The sequence below is a fragment of the Labrus bergylta genome, chromosome 8, assembly GCF_963930695.1.
Source record: "Labrus bergylta chromosome 8, fLabBer1.1, whole genome shotgun sequence".
In the NCBI taxonomy this organism is placed as follows: Eukaryota; Metazoa; Chordata; class Actinopteri; order Labriformes; family Labridae; genus Labrus; species Labrus bergylta.
In genome coordinates, this window is record NC_089202.1 from 2972322 (window position 1) to 2981810 (window position 9489).

At 39.0% G+C, this 9489-nt stretch overlaps 1 protein-coding gene across 6 annotated transcripts in view; it reads left to right on the plus strand.

The window, feature by feature from the left end:
* plecb (plectin b) overlaps positions 1-1069 on the plus strand; it is a 68278-nt gene extending 67209 nt beyond the window's left edge. For all 6 annotated transcript variants that reach the window (XM_065957554.1, XM_065957556.1, XM_065957557.1 and 3 more), the window contains 2 exons: positions 34-144; positions 275-1069. The gene's annotated coding sequence lies outside the window, so the exon portion shown is untranslated. The remainder of the gene's footprint in view (positions 1-33; positions 145-274) is intronic.
* The last annotated feature ends 8420 nt before the right edge of the window (positions 1070-9489 follow it).

Sequence of the window (9489 nt, forward strand, 5' to 3'; positions counted from 1 at the left end):
GAGAGCTCTTTATTCTGTTTCTTTGTTTTACAGCTGCCTCAGTCCCTCAATATGATACACACAGATCCTCAGCTGGTTGGAGAAAACAATCCCTTCAATTTGGATGGTTTAGGGAGTCCATGTCACCCTCATCCAGTTAGACAGGTAGAGTATAAAGTCAAAAAGATAAACATTAACATTATAAATGTGAATAATTGTTTTTTTTTTTTTTGCTGCATGGCTTGGTTCATTTTTCATTTCATTTGAAATCATAGTTATTTTCTTTTGTTCCTAGATCTGCCTTGTCCTTTCTTCCATTGCACATCATATTTGAAGAAAACTGAGGCTGAGTCAACCTGACGCCATCTTGGGATACTTTTTAGGAACACCTCTCATTCTTGAAGTTATTTTCATATTTATTTTTTTTGCATGCTAATCGTGCTGTTTATGCTGTTATATCCTGACTTTTTTTTAGAGAAGACTCAGAAAGCATACACACAGCATCAGTCATTTTAATTTAATTGGGATTACAGTAGTATGTTGTAATAGAACAGCATGTCTTCATAAAACTGAACCTGAGTCCACTGAGTATATTTTTGTATTTTCTCTCTGTAAATTTAAAGCAACCAAAGTGCTAATAAGATACATTTGGTATTTAAACTATTTGATACAGCACAACATTGCGTGAATGTATGTTTTCTTTTTGTTCATTTGCTCATTTCAGTTGAAATTTTGTCACATATTTCTTTTGCATTGAAGCCTTTTTAGCCTACAGCTATATTTCCCACTACAAGTGTTTCTGTTATGTATCTCTCAAATGTTTTACTTCTGTAAATGTCTTCAATTTGTTTTTTTATTTGCTATGCATGTTTTACATTTATAAAGGATACTGGGGAAATATGTTAGTGTAAAATAACACAAGAAACTGCAGATATCACTGTGCTGATTTTGAATTTGACATATAGAAGTTCACAAACTAACTGGTCCGCTTTGCTTATGAGACCGATATTGCTTTGAATGATGTGGTGAGTGGATTCTGATGACTTTCTGAAAATAACACTATGTTGTAAATAAATATGCTCTAAAGAGACTTTCTTGTCGTTCATATAACAATATAAATGCAACCTAAATTAAATGTAAAAAGACCTGCTTTCTGAAATTCAATCAATCAATCAATCAATTTGTATTTTTATAGCGTCAGCTCCAAATTACATTGGAATTAAGAGAACATTTTAAACTATGGCACTTCACTTAATGGGTCAGAAAAAGTCAGCTAACACATGCACTTATTTAGGTGCTGAGTCGTGAAAAACATCACTAGTTATGATGCACAAAGACTCGCAAGTCGCAACACTCTGGCTCCCAAAGATATACTTATTTATTTGCTATTTGCATAAAATAACACAACATTTTGGAACACACCATCATCAGATGCTGTCCAAAAAGCAGGTTTGGGTGTAATATACCAAAATCATGGAGTCCCACCCGAGGGTGTGGACATCAAAATAGAGCAAATTAGACAGAGCTTGTTGCACTTTAAATAATGCCCATTTTCCTATAGCTTCTTATTAAAGCAAACCAATGTTGGAGCTAGGGCTGGGCTTTATGGACCAAAACTCATATCTCGATATTGTTTAGCTGAATTACGATACTCAATATATTTATCAATATTTTCTTCTTTAAAGAAATAATAAAAACAAAGTAAGTTCTAAGATAAATCCACATGGTCCAAACGCTAAATGTGTTTCATTAACAGTCGGCTGCACAATGTCCACATGGACATGAAAAATGACAAAGATGAACTAAAATAGGTGACACTTAACAATATTTTAATGCAACATAAACAATAGGGACTTGTTTGAAAATATAAATCGATATATCTTAAAAACTAGATAGTGCCCCGCCCTTGGAGCACAACAATGATGGAGCAATTATTTCTAAATATGAATATACAGTAAAGAAAAGATTCAAGGAAAAGTAATAGCCTTGTGTCTTGCTCCTAGGTTAAAAAGTTAAAGGTTAAATATTTTATGAGCCAAACAATACACCAGTGATAGCATTTTCAAATACTGTTTCTTTACAGCTTCACAGAAAAATGCATGCAAAGAGTGATACATTGTCGTATTTTTATGCTAGTAAGGGCACAAGTTGACCACAGGAGGGCAGTGTTAGCATAACCTACACTCTCCCCAAAAAGAAGCAACAGAATCAGGTGAAACAGCTACACGGTCCAAACACCTGCCTGACACACTGAGTTCTATGTTTCCTATAATGATTATCTAGAAGTCAGAGTATTAAGTCAATAATTGTTCTTTTAAAGCCCGATGATGTTGCATTACTTCCTACATAGACGAGGACCTTTACTATCTCCCCTTTAAAATTTGGCTTTGTCAAAGAAAGCTGTTCCGATCATGATTTAAAAAAACCCCAATACTGCCGAAAGAACATCATTAAAAATCACCTCCCCATTGCATATTTTTGGTAATGCATGTGGATTTACCTTCTAGGTCAGTCAAACCAGATGTAAACACTTTCTTGATCTCTATGCCAACACTAGCCACTGGTTTTGATGGAGGAGCCTGCCAACAGAAGAAACGGGGCATTCACCTCCCAGAATTCTTCACTCAGCTCCCTTGACTACTCTGACCTGAGCCTCTCTCTGCCAGCTCTTCCTGCACCAGAAGCTGGAGGCAGGGAGGTAAGAACACAGAGAAGAGAGGTTCATCAAAGCCTGTAGACATATAATGAACTGTTGAATGCACAGTACCAGCTCAAGCAGCTGCAAAGGCTTTACTGTAAGTAAGCAATATATAAGAATTGGTGCAAGTATTTTGTCTGTTTTTTTTTTTCAATGTTCTTATGCAGGATAAAGAAAATGCTGTATTTGGATCATCACCAACATCAGTGGATCAGAGATATGGGTATGTTTCCAAAGAAAAAAACAACAAAACTACACCTTAAGAGTTATCTTATTTAATTTAGAAAATCTATCTTTCTGAGAGTCAAACCTCCAGGAAATACAAAATTATGAGTTTGTCCAAAGTTAACAGTAATTGGTCATTAAAAATGAAGATATGTTGGAACTTTATTTTAATTAACACAAATTTGGCAATGGAAGTAAGACTTGCTTAACTGAAAGTGACCACCAACAGTCATCCTGTGTGACCACAGTTAGTCAACTGTGTCAGTTCTGTAGACCGGTTCGTCTGCATTTACTCACAGTACAAAGACACTTTGATTAGTGAAGAGAGCACATCTGATTGAAACATACTGAAACAAGAAGACTGATGTTCCAGCTCAGCAGAGAGAGAGAGAGGGAGAGAGAGAGAGAAAAAAAAAGTGCAAGTGCCTCCCTAATGAGATGTTTTCCAAAGCCCTGGTTACTTTATATTTGATAAGAGTAATGTTCCCTGACAGCTCTGTTGTAACTTCTTTCTGCTGTGGTTAAGGTCATGGTTTTGCTATTGTGTCTGTCCTCTCTATTTTCTCCTTCCTGTAACCAAAGATCCAGCCATACAGTGTTTTATATTAACATATGAAGCAAAGAAGACTACAAAATTGTATAGAACTACAGTATAGCAGGACAAGTCAAAATGTCATTATCAATAAATATATAATGAAGATATTCCAAAATGCAATCTAAAATACTTCTCTCTGTTTTAGGAGGGATGAGGAAGACCTAAGTCAATGGCAGTGTGAATTCAGAGGTCAAATCAGGGCACTGAGACAGTGGCTGAAGAGTATGGAGATGAGGTTGCCTCCTCTGGACCCCGGGGTTTGTTTAGTTTATTCTCTGTCTGATTTTTCATCATCGTCATCATCATCATCCCTCTATCATCCACCACATGACATGTTGACATTGAAAAGTTACATTAAATGTATTTCGCAGAATCCTCCTCCTGAGGGAGTTTTTGTCCCACAAATAAATGTCAAGTCAAAAAATATAATTTTGACAAATTTAAATCTAAATCATCAGATTCAGTTGAAAAAGTGCTTTATGTATTTCTTTTACTTTATTTTCTATCTTAATAACGGTTATACGAAGGACAGTGCGGCTGTGCCTCAGTGGTTGAGTCTCTCAACTGGAAGGTTGGGGGTTCGATCCCCAGCTCCTGCAGCTTGTCCATCCTCTTTGGGCAAGACACTTAATCCCACTTAGCTCCTGCTGCTTCGTTGGCAGCATGTGAATGTGTATGAATGGATTAGCTAATAATGATTGACACTTAACAAAGCAGCCTCTGCCACCGGCGTGTGAATGTGTAGGTGTGACCTGCAGTGTAAAAGCACTTTGAGTATTCAAAAGACTAGAAAAGTGCTCTACAAGCTCAAGTCCATTTACCTTTTAGACTTTCTTTTAGACATATTTTCAAACTTCACATGAAATTAAATCCAACTGCCATGCCTTATACACTCTCGCTCTCTATCGCTCTCTCTCTCTCTCAAATTTGCTCTCGCTCACTATCTCTCATTGTGTAAATGTGTCAAGTCTGGTTATTCTGAAGATTAGAAAGAACCTTGTGAACCTTGTGTGGCCTTTATGTTTTCATCACACTGGGAGCAATATCATCAAGTAACAGAACTCTACAGCAGAGTTAGTGACTCTGCTCTCAGACATAGCTGAGCTGGAAGCTAAATGTTAGCATGCAAACATTTTTATTAAACTAAGGTTAACACGCTGATATAGTGTTGGCTTTACACTCCCAGTTCACCTGCTGAGGCTGATGGGAATGCCCTTCCTTTATTGGTAAATGTAATTTTTGAAAATGTAGCTCAAAGAAAAGTCCATCCTGTGCAGAGCATAAACATCTCCAGAAAACGTTTGGCAACCTTTTGACCTAAACACTGGATTAAATGCGCTTTAAATCATCACAGGGTGCTGCTTAAAAAAAAAAAATCTCGATAATCAGCAGACTTCATCCTCTAAGGATTATTCATTTGCCCCATATTTCATGGTAAGCCATACAAAAGTTGTTGATATCCTGTCTGAAAAATAGTGGACCAACCAACAAATCTATTTAACATTGTTATCTCCAGAGCTACATCACCGGCAAAGCTAAAAAAAACAAAAAACAAAAGGATTTTAAAAACAACAACTTCCAACTGAAGAAACAAGAACATACAAGGATTTAAATTGAAAATGGTTAAAATTTGGGGCAATCGGGAGGGACGTTCACAGCCAAATGTTGGTTGAACTCTAGTTTGACTCAAAATTAAACCAGTCAGTTGTTTTCAACTTCATTAAACCCAAAAAAGGATGCAGACTCATGTTTGACTTTAGATTGAGTTTACTGTTTTCCTTTTTTGGGATTTATTATCCATAGTAATTCATTTGTTTCTCCCATTCAAATGCCCCATGAAGCATCCTGTAATTGCACCATCCTATTATGTTTATGGGATGGTTTGTGTTAGGGTTAGGGTTATGTTATGATAAAGAAAACAAGAGACAATAAATGATCCAATACATGATGCTAGTCAGCATGCTAACACTTCAGTTAATTGAGCATTACCAAAAAAGAAGAAGAGGATAGAGACTGGATTTTTTTCAAAGTCAGACATACTCAGAAGGATACTGAGGTGGTCCTCCTCCACTCCTGCAGAGAGACTTCTTTAGGCCACAGGGGGACAGAGGGGATGGGGGATCAGGCTCCATTGTGCCTGGCCTGGACAGCCAGGCCACAGAAGTGCTTGGCACTGGAGGCCCCCTGCACACATGAGCGCACACTCTGAAAAGACATTAGACTCAGATGGGAGGAAGAGGCAAGGGGGCAGAAAAAAGAAGAGCTGGATCTTTATGGTAAGAGCTCTCTGATCAGACTATTGAGGCATTTATTGAACACCAACTGTAGATTTTGTTATACAACCAATTGTGCAAACATCTATTCAAATATCTGTCAGTTGAAGCTGGGGCCACAAACTGAGTTGCTGGCCAAATCTCTGAATGGCAAAAAGAAGACAGAAATAGCATCACATTGTGTGGCTGTTTGGTCATGACTGTTCAGCAGGTTTGCTAATAAGCTAACTTTAGCTCTAGCATTTTTTGCATTTATGCTACTCCCATCAGGTCTAAACCAGCTAATGCCATAACCTTTTTCTCAACAGCAGGTTTGCCTTATTATAACATTTGGATTATGGCAATTAAATCAGCACATTTTCTCAAATAGTTCACTGAATAATTTGTATCATATTATATTGTGTGGTTTAACTGTGCATTGACTCTGAAATAATGAATTCAGCCTTTGGATATAAAATACATTTGCATTGAGCTTATTAGCTCATTTATAACACTAAATGGAAGCTACTCTATCTCTAACAGAGGTGCAGCAACATGTTGAAGTAATCATTTATTGGATTATCCTTGGTGATGACTGACTGCACCTTCCTCAGTGAGCTGTGAATCAATTACACAAAAGGATCAAGAGTGTTTGAAGTTTTTTATTGTTATAGTAAAAATTGGTTTCGGTTGATTTAGTTATATGGTCCATTCAAGTGAATGTGTCCATTTGTCCTGACTGGATGTTTGAGCCATTAATTGATTGTGTGGCTTGAAAGAGCCAAGGGACAAAATACGATCTGTGTTTGAACCTGTGTGACCTTTGAAGAAACTTACTCATTGCCTCCTCTGGAAGAGGGTTTAAGAAAACATTAAGTCATTCCCTTAAGTTGACTATTCTTTTTCACGTTAGGTTTTGTTTGCGTCTCCCTGAGGACTGACAAGTGTGATGCACAGGCATGTCTCGTGTCACAAAAGCTTGAAAACTTCGTAGAGTTTTTTTTTTTCGGACCCCAAATGAGAATGTGTGAAATAAGGGGGTGTCTTTTATCCCTGCCATGCCTTTTTCATACTGCATCCGACCACAGACCTTTGTCATGGTAATGCTGTTAGCCTGCTGCACTGCTGGTTGCAGTCTGGGCCTGAGGGACTCGTTAGTTAGGAGTCTGAATGAGGACATCCCACAGCAGCCCCCCCACCCCACACACATATAGACCTACAGACCCTCCTGCAATACACAGGAGAGAGACATACACCTGCTCCTTAACACCAGGCATGCATTGACACATCTTAAGCTGTTTTTCCCATGAACACTGGGATACACAGGAGCCTGAAATGGGAGGCTGTCAAGCATTGACAATAACAACTTCCAATGCAAATACCCTTCAATGGGTACATTTTTCAACCAGGAAAGCCTGATTATGAAGAGGGTATTGCTAAAGCTGCAATTCCACAAGCTCCCCTAAGTAGCTTCTCTAGGTTTTGATGGTGTCTTGTGATATTCTTCAGCAGATGGAGTTCTCCAGATACCATGAAATCTAAGACATTCAAATGTTCAACTTTGGAGCACGTTAAGAATGTATTCCTGGAAGAATTAGCTTAAGGAAGAATGTTTGATGCAATGAAAAACTTCCAAACTTCCAAATAGCTACAAATGAACCTTGTAGAATTTGTAGCTCACACATGATGTCTCTGGGAAAGTTTGAGTTTTTACTCTGATGGTGTTGTTGTTTCTTTGTACACATAGTCTGTGCATCATGCCACTGACAAGTCAAAATGACATCTCTTCACTTTGACAGTCAGGTTAGGGTCAAAAGTTCTGTCTACCCCCCCCCCCCACCAATGAGGCTCTTCTGGATAAAGGCTGTCTGTGTCTTAAAGGTCTCTGGTTTCCCTGGGCCTGTGGCAGATGCTGCATCCCAAATAAGCCGTGTACACACAACTTACAAACAGAGCCAGGAAGCAGGGTGAGAGATCACAGCCTATTATCCTCTGCTCTCTGTTTCTGACAGCCAGCAAACAGCATCCCTGCTCTCTGACGCTGTCACAACCTTTAGCAAAGGAGAGGAAGGAGGACGGCTTCTAATTTTCTTGCTGTGATTCACCTACAAGATAAATAAATAGTGAGAAATGCCTCAATGGTAAAACTTTTGTTTTATCAACTCAAGTTGGGATTTGATGTCACATCCAGTTTGTTTGACCCACTTGGCGCGTGTCTAATTGATTTCAAACTTATAGCCCTTTTAATAATACATCCCATAGAAGAATATCTTGATTCACACACTTTATCAGGGTTAATGGTAATGTGGGGCCTCTTTATTGCCTTTCTGTACTTGTGGAAAATGTGGACCTATATGGCTGTAAATCCTAACTTCCTGGGAGAAGTCGAATCAAACGCATAGCCGAGATGAGTTGAACTCCTCCATCCTGGAGTGCCTAAATCCTCTTCTCCTTTTTGCCGTTTACATTTTCCAGCGTCCGGGCAGCTCAGCGGGGCCTGAGCAACCCAGTAGGGACTCCCATCAGCCTTTCATCCACTTTTCATGAGAGCAACCCCTTTTGGTGATAAATGACAGTGTGCATGCTGAATGGTTCTTCTGGTTTGACCCTTTAAAGGGACCCCCTCTTTTTTTCATGTCTCATGAAGAGGACTAATTACCATGCTCTGTAGAGGAGCCATTGAGGTCTTATTTAATTTGAAGGCAGTAGAGAGGTTGAGATCGAAGAGGAGGGGGAAACAAGCCCGTAAAATTAATCTTTTTCCCTCTGGTCCTCTGCCACATGGGATCTGTGATCAAATTCCGGCTCATATTGGACTCTAATTCTGAATCACATTAATTTAGAGACTCATTTTATTCTATCTCCCGACCACGCCACTCTATTATCCCTTGAATTTTGAAGGGATAATGAAGGCTACTGGGTGAAAAATGAGCTTTCTTTCTTGACGCCAGTTGCAGCTTATTGCATCACGGCGCAACGTGCCAGCAGCTCTTCAGACACATCAGCTCCCGTGTTTTAAAGAACTGTGTGCAGGCTCTGTGTGCTGCTGTACTTTGAAATGGAGAGGAGAGATGTTTTGGCAAAATCGTTTCATTAGTACAGAGGGGGCTGGAGGATGCTGAAAGCTGGGATCAGGTGTCATGGTTTTTTACAACAATGTCTTCCTGGCAAAGTGGTGCCTCATCACTGCCAACTCCATTCACATAAAGAAAGGGGGAAGGGGAATTTGGGCCTAACTTGCTCATTAAACAGCTAAAGACATGAGCTCTCTAAGTGACCCAAAGAAACAAACTTTCTGTGTTTATGTGAATCTTTTACAGCTAAACTGTCTGAGCGGTGTCTTAAAGTCCAGAATGTGTGATTCCCTTTTTATTTACCCCTGTGCATGTCTAAAATATTGAGATGCGAGATATCTTCTGAGACAGAGAACTCTTGCATCAGCACTGGAGAACTCAGGGGTTAAATAACTTGACCCTGCAGGGGTCGTCCTATTCAATTCTCTCTCTCTCTTGCTTCCTTGTAGGCCGCAGTGACAGGCATTTTCACTTTTTTTTTTCTCCTACGCCTTTGTTTTTTTTTTATCACCATTTACATAAATTACAGCTAGTGGAGGGTTGGGAGTTTGAATGTGGCAGCAACGTAGTGGAAAAGGAAGAATGAACTGCCCATTTGTAACCACCCATCAGCAGCTTTAGTGCTAAGTCATTGAGGTTACAATGTTACTGAATGAGTAGCTGAGT